The sequence below is a fragment of the Pleurodeles waltl genome, chromosome 8, assembly GCF_031143425.1.
Source record: "Pleurodeles waltl isolate 20211129_DDA chromosome 8, aPleWal1.hap1.20221129, whole genome shotgun sequence".
In the NCBI taxonomy this organism is placed as follows: Eukaryota; Metazoa; Chordata; class Amphibia; order Caudata; family Salamandridae; genus Pleurodeles; species Pleurodeles waltl.
In genome coordinates, this window is record NC_090447.1 from 746,936,176 (window position 1) to 746,953,138 (window position 16,963).

The window sequence follows — 16,963 nt, forward strand, 5'->3', positions numbered from 1 at the left end:
TACGCACCATGCATGCATGTGCCTACAAAATTTGTGAGACCTTTTTTTTTTTTTTTTTACTGATCCAAGTTGCATTGGTAAATAAAAAAACATTTTTTTCTCAGTAACATGAGCAGAGGTGAAAGCAAACCGGAGGGTGTTGGTATAGGAAAGAATCATGGATGATTGGGTCGGAAGCAGCACAAACGTGGTGGGAGAAGTGCACAACATGGGTGAGAGATCGAAATGTGAAGTAGCAGGAAACAGCACACAGGAGAGAGAGAGAGAGCAACACGGAACAGGGAAAAGCACAGAGGTGAGAAAGCAATGTGGTGGGAAATCACACAACAGCAAGCACAATATGGAGGGGCATGAGGAGATGTACGTAGATGAGAGCAACATTCAGCATGGTGGAAGAGTGGAGAGAAATACCTGAGGGAAACAGCTGGAAAACACATGCACTCTCATGGATTACTTAATCAAAAACAAAAAAGGAGTGCCTAAAAAATAAGTAGTGAAAGGGCTCAAGTAATGAGGCCATTCTCCAGGGGAGGGACAAATAAATGAAAAAGATGAAGAAAAGCACACACAACCAGTATTTGACCCAGGATTGACTGTGTTTGTAGGTTGCTTTATTATTAGGATACCACATAATGCAATGAAGACTACGTTCTCTAATTCACACTGCACAGCAATAAAAATGTTGATGGCAATCGAATATAAAGATTATGAAACTGTGACCCTTCAAAGAAGCACTCTTCTATAATTTACGGCAATATCCTATCATAGAGTTCCTTCTAAATATTCGCATGTTGATTTCCATAGATTATCCCGACAGGTCAATGAATAGTTATAACCGACATGTAAATGTTTCTTAAACTTTGATATGGCATGGATTACTGGATACCTAGATGCATATTTTCAGGCAGAAACAAGTTACTAAAGAGTAAACAAACACGATCATAGGCCACAACTTTCCATGGAAACTACAATCAAGTATTGAGTTTAAAGTGATTGTTTAAATAAAGAGCTTCCCCAGGAATTGTAATGCTTGTTTAAAGAAAGGGTGGTGGTGGTAACTGTAGGGAATTTAGATTGATGGTGTTGAGTATGGTGGTGGTGTTGAGGGTGGTAAGGTGGTGGTGGTAAGGCAAGTGAGCTTGGTGGTAGAGGTGATGGTGGTGAGGATAGTGGTAGGATGGTGGGAGTGTAATGATTAGGGTGGTGGTAGTGGGGAGGGTTGTGGTGGTAGAGACATGGTGATGGTTAGATTAGTGGTGGTGAGGTTAGTGGTGTTGATGGTAGTGGTGATGATGGTAGTGGTGGTGAGGGTGGTAGTGGTGAGAGTGGTGCAGGTGAGGGCGTTGATGGTAGGGTGATGGTGAGGATGATGATGGTGGTTAGGGTGATAGTGATGGTGGTTAGGGTAGGGTGGTGTTCGTGATCACAGGAGGATAGTAGTGGGTAGGGTGGTGGTGGTTACAGTAAGGTGGTGTTGGGTTAGGGTGGAGGTGGTTAGAGTGAGGGTGGTTAGGGTGAGAGTGGTGTGGTTAGGGTGGTGGTGTTTAGAATGGTGGTTAGGGTGGTGGTGATTAGAGGCTGTTGGTGGTGGTTAGGGTAGGGTGGTGGTTACTGTAAGTTGGTGTTGGTTAGTAAGGTGGTGGTGGTGGTTAAGGTACAGTGGCATTTTGTAAGGGTAGGGTGGTGGTGGTTGGGGTGGTGATGGTTGTGGTGGTGATGGTAGGTTTATGTTAGTATAGTGGTGGTGGGGAGGGTGGTGAAGGTGATAAAGGTTAGGGTGGTAGTAGTGGCTAGGGTGGTGGTGGCTTGGGTGATGGTGGTTAAGGTATAGTGGTGATTAGGGTATATTGGTGGTGGTTAAGGTGGCTGTTAGGGTAGGGTGGTGGTGGTTAGGGTAGGTCAGGGCGGTGGTGTTTAGGGTAGGGTGGTGGGTAAGATAGTGGTGGTAGGGTTATGGTGGTAGAGTAGTGGTGGAAGGGTGATGGTGGTAGAGTCATGGGTTGGAGGGGCTGTGTTTGTGGTAGGCAGGTTAGGGTGGTGGTAGCTAAGGTGGTGGTAATGGTTAGAGTGGTAATTAGAGAGGCTCTGCAAGGGTGGTGGGGGTGCTGGTGGTGAGGGTAGTGACGGTGGTTAGGGTGGGAGTGGTCATATAGTGGTGGCAGGGGTGGTGAGGGTTGCAATAGTGGTGGTATGTTGGTGATGGTGTGGTGAGGGTAGCAATAGGGTATTGGTGGTGGTTAGGTAGTGATGAAAGGGTGATGGTGGTAGGGTGGTGGGTGGTGGTACGTGTAGTATTGGTAGAGTGATGGTAGGGCTGTGATCGTAGTATGGTGGTAGGGCGGTTGTGGTTGGTTGGTGGTGGTAGGTGGGATGGTGGTAAGGTGGTAGGGTAGTAGAGTGATGATGGTAGATTGGTGGTACATATAATGAAGCAGGTGGGGATAAGAGAACAAGCAACAACAAGGACCACTGGAAAGAAGAGAAAAAAAATAGGAACCTATATCCCAGTATGAACAGCGGAAGGAATCTAATCAAAAAGAAGCAATCAATATTTGGTCCAGACGTCACGTAAGGGAGAAAGGAACAAAACTGGCATGCACTGTTCAATCAGGAGCTGGCAGATAGGAGTGGGAAAGCGGTCAATGGATGATAAGCAATGGGCGAGCTTCAAACTATTTTTAGTAAACAAAATGCCTCACAAGCGACAGCACATGTGGTTTATCAGGTACGATATAAAAATCAGCTTAGCTCGGAATGACCACACCACCAAAAGACTGAGGTATTTGCGGCCTCCTGAATTGGAATAGAGAAACACCAGTTGGTACATAGGCAATGGTGAAATGCAAAACCCAACGAAAGCTAAACGAATAATAAAAAACGGAACCTGCAGCCATTAGAATAGAAATGAAGAAGGTGTACCAAATGTCCAAGAAAGGAAATAAACCCTCAACTACGTGTGCATGGCAGGGAGGACAAAAGAGGCAGTACAGCTGGGAATTACTGCCCATCATCATGGCATAGCACACTATGAACATTCGCACGCCAATAATCCGTTGCATAGAAAAGTGCAATAGTAAATGCACATTTAAATAATTATTGTTGTAGTATAAAGGACAAATGCCATCTTATTATTACGGTGCAGTGTAACTAATATAAAAAAACACTGCTTACTGTCTCACAGAGTGCATGTTACAATGGCAGAGGAACAAAGTTCTTCTAGTAGAAGGCCCGTTCAGTATGATTTTTTATCAACACATAAATTAACCCCTTGTATGCTGGTTCTGCTTAAATATATTTATTTGTAACTATTCCACATGACAGAGAGCATGGTTAAACTGTACATGAAGATCTGCAGATAGTAATATACTATGTATTGACCTTATTGAGGGGTGAAAGCAGCATAATAACCCAGATGAGTCCTTGACTCTTGTGATCCAGTCTCTTCCATACAGAAGAAAGGCAATAATTACCATATTACACCAGATATTGCATCATCAATTAAAAGGCAAGAAGTAGGCGGTACATGATGATTTTAGATTCATATTGTAAGTAATTTGAAGATAACTTTGGTTTCTTTGCGTTGTTTTCTGTCACATCAGTAACCTCCTGTTGTAAGGTATTTAGAGGTTCGAAGAGAAGCGAGATGCTCTCTCTGTCCTTCGCATTTTCTGAGGGGTGTTGTACGTTATCTTTTCCAGAAAAGCTGAACTTAGCCACGCATGGTAGGTTATTGGTGATTGGTCAGCAGAAAAGTCCATATCTCAATACGTGACGACACACTCATTCCTGACCAGCAGAGTCTGTAGAGCACATTCATCTCTTTTTCATGTAGTCTCTGCTTATACCCTTCAGTGCTACTAAACACACCACCACACATATTTATCACTTAGTTATACAGCTCTCGTTATGTCTCAGAGATGTGACAGTTCCGTATGTTTTTTTATTTTTATTATAATACTTAGTAACAACCATTTGCATATGACAACAGTAATACAAGTGCAAGGAGGACAGTTCCCCAACATGCCGATCCTATCTGACGACACAGCCATAAACCAGTTGGGTAGGCTTGCCAATGGTCAGGAAATGATGGTGTGGCACACAAAATGGAATGTGATACGTTGTGCTCATTCAAAAGACACACAGTATCAACCAGATCTCAACGCTTTCCACTGCATCTTCCAAGTACAAGAGTTTCAAAACAAGTACTATCAAAAATAATTTTCACTGGTGCTTCACGCATTTGGCAGACATTACCTAAATCAGACTCTGTGAATACAATGAGTTGCGTGAAGATGGTACAACACTCTTTACCGACAGTGGCATGTTATTTATGTAGTGAAATATGTGATAGTTTACTGCACCCCTTTTCTCTATTAGCATATTACAACCTGCCTGTGAGCTCTATGACCAGAGAAAGGAGGGTGTATGTCAAGTTCCTTTATAAGGTAACAGAACTCTGAAGTGACTTTCAATATCTATATTAAATACAGTAGAGGGTACATTCATTCTTATGAAACATAAGCCCGCATTACAACCCTGGCGGTTGATGCCAAAGTGGCGTTAATACCGCCAAAAGGCTGGCGGTATGAAAAATGGGAGGTAACGTCCACTGGGCTGGAGACTTCGGTCTCCAGCCCAGCGGCCGCCACAATCCCACCCTCAGGATCACGACCCGGCCGACCGCCATGGTTTTCGTGCCAAACTTACCGCCATGAAAACCTTGGCGGTAGGCACTATCAGTGCCAGGGAATTTCTTCCCTGGCACTGATAGGGGTCTCTACCGCCCCCCTCCCAAGAGTTCTCCCCCACCCTCCCCCTCCCTCTCCTGCCCTCCGCACATATACACACCCACACGCGCACTCATATACACACATGCACACACGCACCCATATACACACATGCACACATGCATACCCACCACCACCCACGCATGCACACATACATACCCACACACCAAAACACACCAACATACCTTGCCACACAAATAGATTCACAACACACAAAACTCACAATCACACATTCATGCATGCATCCAAAGGGGCTCACACCCACATGCACGCATACCACAACATACACCCACAACCCCCAAATACACACAACACCCCGCCTCTCCCGTCGGAGAACCCGACTTACCTGCTTGCAAGGGGTCCTCTGGCTGGAGACAGTTCGGCAGCGTCCGCCAGCAAATCACTGCCAGGCTGTATCATTGCTCATGATACGGTCGGCGGTGTTTTGCTGGCGTGGCGGTGCTGCTGTCATCAGTGCCGCCTTACGGTTGTCCGCTGCCATGACCTTCGGCAGTGTTCCGCCAGCATTCTGGCGGGATACCATCGGCGGTCATGATACGCGTAGACAGCTTGTGGTCATGGCAGCAGTATGTTGGCAGCTGTCGCCGTGGCGGTAGGCGTAGTTACCGCCAATGTTGTAATGAGGGGCATAGTCTCTTGTCATGCAGTACACCTAAGTCCCAGGTAAAATTACTGTTTCTCAGACACAATTTCATGTAACCTCAGTAATTTTGCATTAACCTATATGGCTTTTTAGGTCTGGCTTCACAGTGCAATTGATATCTGACTTTTTAAACTACACTAATATTACTCTACAGTTCTTTGCTTCCTCACAAATGCATATCCATGCCCATGCTATCTACATGTAATGCTTCACCTCATTATAAACCATTTTTGAAAAACCAGACCTATTGGCATTGGCATTACTTGTTTGCACTTTTTGTAGCACAAAATTCACCAATGTGTCCATAATTGGCTTGAGGATGCATTTCGTGCTAAAACATAGCACCAAGTGCCAGTTTTGCATTTCATGTAGTTACAAGTAATTTTGAATAATTTTCCTGAAATTTTCATAATTATACAAAATCACAATATGCTAGTTTTGCACACCCTTAATCATAACCTTTTTCCAATACTGCTTTGTCACACTTCAACATTGCTGGTAATACCATGAGACTCTATAGTAGGTAGTAACATGGGAGATGGGAGTTTTACCTAGTGGCAGCTTTGACTCAACATAAAGTAGCATAGAGGGTTAATATGCCTGCTGCAAAGAACAGAACTATAGGGCATATTTATGAAAAGTGGTGCTACATGCAGTGCAGCACCACTTTTCTTGCACCCCTTAGCGCACCCCTAACGCCAACATGTGTGCGTCATACTTAAAATACGGTGCACCATGGTAGTAGTTAGGGGACTAGTGTCAGAATCTTTTACGCTAGTCCGGCGCTTTGCAGGATTAGCACCAAAATGTTGACGCTAATCTTGCAAAGCACCCAGAGGCCCATTGTAACCAATGGAAGCCTCCTTTTAATGCCTGCTCTGAGCAGGCGTTAAAAGTGCCGGAAACAAATGGGCGCATGGCGCAGGCATAATGTAGTGCAAAGTGCTACAAAGTGTCGCAATGCATGCATTGCGCCTCTTTGTAAATATGGCGCAGCGTTTTTGCCCTTCTAACGCCACATTAGTGTAAAAAAATGACACTAATGTGGCATTAGAATGGCACTAGGGGCTCTTATATATGCCCCTATGGCAGTGCTTAATTTATGCTTGTTATTTCCGGTGCGCAGCACCAGCACTTATTTTTGAGGGCCGGCACTCATTTTTCTGCCTCAAGCATTTACTGCAAGAAAAAGACACATATGGGAAAGACGGAGGAAGAGAAAAACGAAAAAGCATCACAATGAGAAAAAGCCGAAATCCACAAGAGTGAACTGAAGGGGCAGGGAGTGCCTGTAAATAGATTGATGAGGCCCGAGATGACTTCAGGATTACGCTGCCTGGGTATTACGTGTTCACACATTTAATTGCAGCAGCCACATGTTTAAGAGGTGGGCTTTGGGCACCGGCATCTTTTTATTTACAAATTTAAGGGGCTCTTAAATATGCTCTATGGGACATATTTGAAAAATGTGGAGCTACACAGAGTGCTGCACCACTTTTCTTGTGCCCCTTAGCGCTTCCCTAACACCACCGTGTGTGCGCTGTATTTAAAATACAGTGCAACATGGCAGTAGTTAGGGGACTAGTGTCAACATTTTTTACAGAAGTCCGACGCTTTGCAGGATTAGCGTACAAAATGTTGATGCTAATCCTGCAAAGAACCCAGCGGCCCATTGTAACCAACAGTCACCTCCTTTTAATGCCCGCTCTGAGCAGGCATTAAAAGTTCTGGAATAAAATGACGCAAAGAAATCCATCAGATTTCTTTGTGCCATTTTTTGGGCTATCCTTAACGGGGGAATGCCACCTTTGCATACATTATGCCTGGTGCAGAAATAATGTAGCGCAAAGGGGTACTAAGTGGCGCAATGCATGCATTGCGCCACTTTGTAAATATGGCATGGCATTTTTGGCCTTCTTACGGCGCATTAGCATAACAAAAATTACGCTAATGTGGTGTTAGAATGGTTCTAGGGGCTCTTAAGTATGCTCCTATATTTAATGTGGCTAGCTTAGTGGATTAGTAAAGCCAGCCTTTACAAGTGCTTTAAAACACACGAATGTATGTGAAAGGGGAGCGATGGAGAGATGAGGGGCACATTTGCTGGGTGGTAGCGAGTGAAACCGCGGAGGAGGTCATGTGGTGGAGGTGCCACAATAAACTGTTGCACAGGGCGCACATCACACCACTAACAATACACAATACAGCTACACACATGCATGTGACTGCACAATGAGATCACACACACAATACACACCCATCACAGCGGGACTGATGGCAGGGCCCCACACACACATGCATCCCAGGTACAACAGCATGCACAACCAACACACACACATCTCACACACACAAACTGAGAATCACAAACACAAATCCCACATGGAGAAAAAAGGTAGGACAAGTTGATTTCGGTGGATGCCAACATCCAGTTGGCCCAGATGTATTAATAAATCTAAAAATACCATAAAAACAACTATGTACAGAATAAGCCCTTAGGACAGTCCATAGTGTGTTGTCCCAAAGGCACAATGTGTACCTTAAAGTGCCTCAACTTGACTACTGGCAGCAAAATGACCTCCACATGGTAGGGACATCAAGGGGGAATGCAGGCATCCCAGTGATGAGTGAGGGGCTTTGGAGGGGAGGTTTGACTTTGGGAGTGGTGGGCTTGGGTTTGGGTTTGGGCTTGGGAGTGGGCTCCTTGGCTTTGGGTTTGGCCCTGGGAGGAGGGACTTGGGCCTTCTAGGGGTGGACTTCCTTGTAGTGGCACTAGCAGGGATGGCAGGGGAGGACTCTGAGGCAGAAGAGCTGGACTGGAGGAGGGACTCAGAGGGATGTGGGATTCTCACCGGGTGGGAGAGGAGTAGGGAACAGAGAAAAATCAACTAGGAAGCATTTTTTAGGCACACAGGGGCAGTCATGGGAAAAGGTTTTGGGAGTGAAGGGAGTGGGAATGGTGGTAAGATGTGTCTTTGTGGGTGGCTTGGGTGCAGGTGAATGCGTGCAATGCCTGTGTGCACTGCGTGTCTGTTGGGTGGGTGAGTGGGGGCGTTTAGGTGTCTTGGGGGGGAGGAGGTGCTGGGAGATGCCATGCTGAAAGGGTGACAGTCTGTTGGGGTGGTGTCTGCGGGTATAGTACATGTGCTGTATGTGGGGTGTCAGTGGTTGTGGTGAGTGCGGATGTGGTGACTGGGGTGGATGTCTGAGGGTCTGATAATGTGGTGACTGGGTATGATGGGACTGGGGGCTGGATCAGCTAATGATGAGGTGCTTCCTGCAGGAGTGCCAGGTGAAGTGTCTGTGAGAGAGGGGGTGTGGGAGAATCTGTGCAGGAAGTGGATGCCAACATCCAGTTGGCCCAGATGTATTCATAAATATAAAAGCACCATAAAAAAACTATGTACAGAATAAGCCCATACAGCAGTCTATAGTGTGTTGTCCCAAAGGCACCTTTTGTACCTCAAAGTGCCTCAACTTGACTACTGGCAGCAAAATGAGTGTTTGCAGGTGGGTGTAGTCTGTGTGCATGCCGGTGGTGGGTCTTGTGGTGGTTGTGTTTGTCAGTTCGAACAGTGTCTGGTGAGGAGAATGCATGCCTGTGTAAATGTGTGCTCTGGATGGGAGTGGGCTGAATGGTTTGGGATTGGGAAGAGGTAGGCGGAGAGGAGGGCAGAAGACAATGGGGCACTGGCTGCCATCAATGAGGAGGCCAGAGCCTGATGGGATCTCTGTAGGCCAGCCAGGCCACCGTGAATGCCTTCCAGGAATGCATTGCTCTGTTGGACTTGAGTTGCCAGTTCCTGGATGGCATTCACAATGGTTGACTGACCCACAGAAATAGAGCTCTTCACTGAAGGCAGCAGGGGTGACAGGGCAGAGGTGCCTGTGGCGAAAGAGATCCCCCTCTCCTGAGTGAGCGGGCACAGGCAACTGGGTGGGGAGCTACAGGGAGGGCAGTAATAGTAAAGGGGGTGGCAGACAAAGATGGTGCTGGGGTGGTCCCAGATGGGTCTGCCACTGCCAGGGCTGTCCACTGGAGGAGGACTCTGTAGATGACGTGTCGGATCCAGTCTCCACCATGGCACTCCCCTCACCCTCCATCCCACTGGGTCCCTCAGTGTTGGTGCCACCTTCCTGGGTCCGGTGGGCTGCTGCTTCCCAACTCGCCGGTGCCCGTTCTCCTCTGGCAAACGATGCTGATGCACACAATGAGAGTGAGAGAGAGGGAGGGGAGAGAGATAAAGGAGGCAACATGTTTAACATACATCTCCCATTGACACAGCTGGACATACATCTGTCACAACAGATATCCTGGCTAGGCAATCTCATTAGCAAAGTAACATTACCTACATCATGTCATGACATGTAACTACTATCCACACCTGGCTGCCAACCCTTACACCAACAGCAATACCTAATTAGGATTGCACTACTTGACATATCCCCACTAGGCCAAACTTTCCACTCTTAAACTGGCACAGCATGCACCGGATGCACTATCAATACCAGGCCTGATTACACATCCCACCTCACCATACCCTGTTCACTCTTTGGATGTGCAGATGACACAACAATACACTGCAGTCCCCTACAGTAAGAACCCCTGATTAGTCCATGTCCACTGTCTAATATCCATTATACTGAAGACAACTCCAAACACTGAGCACACAACACCTACGTGTCCTTACACATGACTGTCCACTCAGTAAAGTGAGGCCATCATGGAGGAAAACTCAGTAGGGACAATACTAGTCAGACACTTAAACATTTCACATTAGATGTGTCATGCAAATACCCAAACTACTCACCATCTGCCACAACCTAATAGCCAACCCAAGCTGGAAGATTCATAGGCAAACAGAACTGCCCTCAACTATCCATGTCCATATGATGTAGGCAGTCAGTCAGCAATGCAGCAGAGGACAAGCTAGGGCTTTGTTATACATGCCATATGCACACCATTGTGACACTTCTGGTATATCCCTGGACACTTACCACCACAACCAGTACCCAACCCGTAGACTGGACGGACAGATCCCCACAAGTATAACCCCCAGGAATGTAAGTATTCTGCAGTCATACGTCACCAAATCTACATGTATCTGTGTCCCCGGTTGCCTACCTACACATACCCATATCACCTATATATGCCTAGTCAGCTAGTCAGCTAGTCAGCTCACAGACCTGTACTCCTGTCCCATGAAGGGCAGTGCAGCGGTGGAACTGCAATGCCAAACCCACAGTCTATCAATACCAGTTACAGTACATGATCAACATAGTGCCAGGTATGGAAGATGAGTCGCACAGTCGCACATACAGTTTAGCTACACAGATGAGAATGGACTGACACCTCTGAGCCACTGATGCAGATGACTGGAGCTGGTCATACACAATGCATAGGGTACCACTGACACTTGCATACATCGTAGGGCCAGGATAGAGTCAGATATGTGCCCATGTCATTTGTCCATCTACACATGACAGACTTGGACAAGTATGGAACAGGGAGATGAATTCCACTGACAGCAGAGCATGGGTACACAACTAGAAAACATATTCTTCAAGGTTGCCAATTGGTCATGTTCAAAAGCTGAAGCACATGTAGCATTAACTACAATGTCACTTTGCCTACACATAACCACCTAATCCCAATGAAGGCCAGGCAAGTCCCAGAATACAGGCAGAACACAGTCAGAACTCACCTCCTTGTGGCTGCTGTGCTGCCCTTAAATGCCCATCCACCTCAGGGTAGGCCACTGCCAAAATGGGGGCCATTAGGGGGGTCAGAGTCCAATGGGCACCTCGTCCTCATTGGGAGGACATCGCCAGCTGGGCCTCCGTGATCTTCCGGGCCTAGTGTCTCAGGTCTTCCCACCTCTTCCTGCAATGGGTGGTCCACCGGCCATGGACCCCAGGGTCTGCACTTGCTTGGCAATGGCACGCCAAATCTTTTTTTTTTGAAGGGCGTTAACCTTCATGGGGGACACAGACAGAAACTGAAAGTTATGTAGACTGGCAGCATATCAACAGCATTTGACTATAAACATCAGACCCATCAAATGCCCATCCTCACGGTTCACACACTTAAGCTCCATGCCCCCTGCATGCATGTTCATCCTGACCAGCACACAGATGACAATCACCCTCACACACACCCAAATCCCACATTAATATGGCATTGGGCTCACCTGCCCCTCTAGGGCCCCAAAGAGCTATCCACACAGATGTAGAAACTCTTCAACCCACTTCTCCAGTTCTTCTTGGGTGAAGGCAGGGGCCCTATCACCTGCAGGACATGGCATGATGGCTCCCAGAGACAGTACACAGCAGCTCACATAGTGGACGTTTTGCTTGCATGAGTACCAAGAGTCAAGCGAGCTAGGCTGCAGAAAATGGCAGTAATGACCACCACATACAAGCCCATCACCGCTGGCGGTTATCGCCATTGGCCCCAGTCTCCGATAGGCAGCAAAGTTACCCAATGAGAAGTTGCATGGCGGTTGTGACCGCCTACCGCCATGCCGATTTACGCCTGCGGAATGAGGTCACTACCACCTGCCCAGTGCTGGAGGTCAGGCGCCTGCCATTTTGGGCACGTTTCATGGCATGTTGATGTAAAATAAGTGCGTCATACACCTAATACAACTGATTGCAGGGTGGGCCCACCTGGAGCCATCATGTTTTGGCAAATACATGTGGAATGCATGCCACAATGACCCTAAGTGGCTGAAACTCCTCGCCTGGGTGACAGTGTGTCCATTTCGGTATATGGCATGGCTACATACATGCTCAGAGCAGGACAGGTCAGTTTACCACATATGGAACATGAGAGATGTGATGTATGTCAGACACTATTGATCAGGTGCAGCAATGTGCTTTTCAGGAAACTCATGCCTTTTCAGCATTGCCAATATAGTATGTGCCAACAGTGTGCGCCATGTGTTAGGTGTGTGCAATTCAGATGTGTCCTGCTAACATGTGTGGTGTGTATATCACATTGTGCATTATCTCCTCTCCATCCTAGATACCCTGTCCTGAGGAGAATGAGATATGCACCAGTGTACCGTCCGCTAGTGGACCTTGCAACCCTGGAGGAGTGGCACATCATTCAAATCTATTGTCTGAATCATCAGACCATCATGGAACTATGTACCTAGTTGGAGCCTGATCTCTTGCCGGCCATAAGTAATTCCTATGCATGGGCTTGGCAGCAGGGATGTCACAGCCCATGTTCAGTCATGTGTTGAAGGATGTACTGTGTACTTTATTGAAACACCTGAACAGCTACATCAGGTTCCCCCAATGAGGGGAATTGGCTTATGTGAAGTCAGACTTCTTTCATATGGGACACATCCCAATGCCAATGAACAGGTGTGTGTGGCAGACAAGTACATTTCACAAATGACAGCCAAGTTTCCAGGATCTGTGCATGACTCCTACATTCTGAGGAGCAGCAATGTCCCCAACATCATGGCACAACTACAGAGGGAGAGGGTGTGAATTATAGGTATGTCAGCATTTGCAAGCATTTCCCTGTCATGGCACCTGTCATCACAATGTACCCCATGGCTGTACTCATCCTGTAACAGGTCCTACCTTTGTGCACACAGGTGACTCTGGCTACCCTAACCTTCCCTGGCTGTTGACATCAGTGAGGTACCCTATGACACAAGGAGAACACTGTTTTAATGAGGCCCACTGCAGGAGAAGACGTGTAATAGAAAGAACCTTTGGGCTCCTGAAGGCCAGATTCAGGTGCCTGCAGGTCTCTGGAGATGCCCTCCTCTACTGTCTCCAAAAGGTATGCCAGATCCTAGTGGCATGCTGCATGCTTCACAATCTAGCCCTGAGATGTCAGATACCCTTACTAGCTGAGGAAGAAACGTGCTGGACTAGTGGCTGGTGATGCTGACATGGAAAGTGATGAGAAGTCATATGATGATGGTGCAGCTGACTCAATGGCTGAGCTCATCAATCAGTACTTCCAGTGACATACAGGTACAATGTCTGTGTACTTGCATGTCTTGTATTTCATTTTAGTTTTTGTATCAATGCTTCTCCTGATTTGAAATATAAGAGGTGTTATGAAGTGTTCCTATCCCTATGTGTTTGTTGTGGGAGGTGATTGAATGCATGTAAGGTGCATAGTTGAAACTGTTCCCATTCTAACATGTGCACTCTATACAGGTTGAAAGAATCACATCTTCTATGCACAGGCCTGTATTGTGGTACATGTCCTGCATTCTTGTCTTCTAATGGCATACCAGCTCCTGACTGTGCATTGTTCATCTTTTCCACTCCTAACTATTGCTTGTTGCATTCATGTTCACTATCCTCTTGTTACTGTGCACAGGATGGAGTTAGGGACATGAGAGGTGCCATCTACTGTGTTTTGTGCTGTATTACCTGCAAGTGGTGATGCAGAAGGGTCAGCTGTTGTGCCATGATTATTTGCCTAATTCACTGAGCACATCCACTATGGGCTACATATGTGCTATGGCTGGCACCATACCTACTTACCTACTCATAATCTGTGTCATGGTCTCATTGCAGGTTGCTTGAGTGTATTTCGTCTGGTGTGTGGCAAAACTAGCGACTCCCATACATCATACCTGGCACATATCAGTTGTACTGTGTCTGCTGCAGAGGATGCCTCCCTCTGTAGTCCATTACACTGCCTGTTGGATTGTGGCCCATTACACTTTGACATTTTGTTATACATACCTTTGTTACTGTACAAATCAAGACACATATGCAGTAGGCATGTTCTATGGTGTTTATTGTGCTCAAGGTGTCAAACAAGTGATGAGTGGGGTCATGGTAGTTGAAATCCAGAGATTAGGTGGCACGGCTGTAGGTAGCACAGGTCCAGTGTCCATAGGCCATAGGAAAATGGAGTTTAGGCATTGCACAGCCAAGAGAGTGTCTCAGTGGCACATAAGGTAGAGTCACCAGGTGAGAGTCAATTCCTGGCAGTGGGTTTGGTATTGGCATCTGCTCCTGCCGGATGTCTGGTTGGACAACCACATTTTTGTGGGGGGGGGTTCTTCAGCTACAGAGGGAGGGGTGCCTGAGGCCTGTCCGTCCTCTGGCAGGACCTCCATTCCACTAGCAGCTGCAGATGTTGATGGCTCATATGTTGGGTGGCTAGTGGAAGGGGCCTGCTGGTGGGTGGAGGAGGCACACAGGTCATTGTTAATGTCTGTGAGCATCCCTGCAGTGGAGGCAATGGTGGCATTGTGGGCTTGCAACTGCTGCATTACCTCCTTGTGGTATTCCCTCTGCAGCCTCTGGTTTTCCCCCAAGATGGATATGATCAGGTCCATCCTGTCCTGGGATAGTTGATATGCTCCCAGGACTTGGGAGATGAGTTCCCGGTCAGTTGTCTCCCTTGGCTGCCCCACCCTTTGGCCCACAGGTCCCCTCCCACACCCCCTGCCCCCATGTGCATGTGCCCCTGGCACAGTGTGCCCACTCCTAGGGTCAGCAGGACCTTCATTGTTTTTGTTGTAAGGGGTCGACTCAGGTCCCTGTTCTTTGGGGCACACAACTGATTGATGAGCCCTTGGGGCACAGGTTTGGGGACAAAGGGTTAGCTGTGCTGACGATTTCACTGGGGGGGGTGGGTGTGTATAGGGTGAGGCAGGGAGTGGTAGACTGACCAGGGGTCCCAGATGGGCCAGGAAGGTTGTCCGTGTCTGAACATATAGCGGTGTTGGCCTCACTGTGACCTCCAACCTGTGGATGGAGTAAGAGAGAGTTATATGTTGTAGTTGTGTATAGTAGTCTGTTAGTCTGATGCATACGGTGGCTTGGCTTGATTCCCAGCAATGGCATTGACAGGTGCAGAACTGCTGACACTGTTTGTGGATCGTAGTTTGTTATGTGTGTTATGTGCTCTTTGGGGTTATTTATATGGGGCTTGGTCACTTGCGGTCTGTGGGTGGGTTGTGTCCCTGTGTGCTGGCTCACATGAGAGGTTTGCCCTGTTAGCTGGTGGGCATTGTGGTTTGGTATATTAGAGTTGGAATGGCTGTACATTCAGCATGGTGTCCAAATGGGAGGTGGGTATGTGTGTGTGCTAGTTTGTTTGTCCTGTCTGTGGCTGTTGAGCATGGGGTATACTTCCTTACTTTCAAGGCCAGGATTAGTCCATTTCATGGTAGTGGGCCTGGATTAGCGGCCCTTAGGATTGGTGACAGTGCTGTAGCAGTGTTTGGACTAATGTGTCATTGAGTTGCACCATTGCATTGCTGTCATTGCCATGTAGTGATTCTCAGCCGCAGAATGAAGTTGCTGTAGCTAGTGCAATAGTCATACATGCAAGATGTGTGATGTGACATACACAAGGCAGATTTTGTGGTGAATGGGCTAGTGCATTATGGGAGTGGTAGTGCTTGTTACTGGCAGTGCTATCCATGTACTTTGTAGGAAGTGTGTGGGCATTGGGAGTGGGTGGTGGTGTGGCATGCAGGAGGGGGCATTAGGAGAGTAGATGTGTGGTGCGGTGGGAGATGGAGTGTAGAGGGGAGTGTTTGGGTGGTGAGGAAGCATGCTGGACAGGACAAATTAGTAGCAGGGGAGTGCTAGTTACTCACCAGAGTGCAGTCCGCCAGGTATTCCAGTCAGGCCCTCAGGATGCAGTGTGTCCAAGACCCTCTCCTCCCAGGTTGTGAACTCTGGCAGGGGAGGAGAGGGCTCACTGCCAGTCTTGAGTACCGCCCGCTGGTGGCTGGAGGCCATGGAATGCACCTTCCCTTGTAGGTCATTCCATCACCTCCTTCCTTGTGTGTGGATGGCTGCCCACTGAGTTGACCCTGTGGACTATTCTCTGCCATAAGTCAGTTTTCCTGGCTATAGATGCTGAACCTGTGCTCCAAGGAGCTGTGGCTCTACCCTAAGGATTTTTTCCACCATGACCCTCAACTCCTCGTCTGTGAAGGGTGGGAGTTTCTGCCGTGACATGGTGATTGTGTTGTGTGTAGGGATGAGTGTTGTGTGTGGGGTACAGTGTAGGGTGCTAGGTGGGGATGTTTGGTTGTGAGTGGTGTAGGGTTTTTGTGTATGTGTGTAGTTGTGATGTGTAGGTGTGTGATGTGTGGTGAGTGTGAAGTGCATGAATGCTTATGATGTACAAGTGCAAAATCAGTAGTTTGTCGGTCCTCGCTGTGTATCAATGTCATCTTGGTCGCATAGGATTGTGGGTTGTATGGGGGTGTATTATGCAGTGCAGTGAGTAGGTGTGCCTGGTGTGTGTATGTGTGTCAGGTGTGAGGTATTTGAACTGTCGAATGTGGTGGTGTGGTCTGGCTGATGTGGGTTTCTGACCACAGTGGTTTGGGCCGCTAATGGTTTACCACCATGGAAGTATTGCTGTGGTGTTTGAGAGTCGTAATCTGGTGGGCAGAATGTTGTCGGCGTGGCGGTGCTGGTGGTGAATCCTGCTCTTTCCTGCCCTCCAGTGTCCTGGTGGTGTCTGATTTGTGGCTGTTTTTTGGCAGTCTTCATTGTG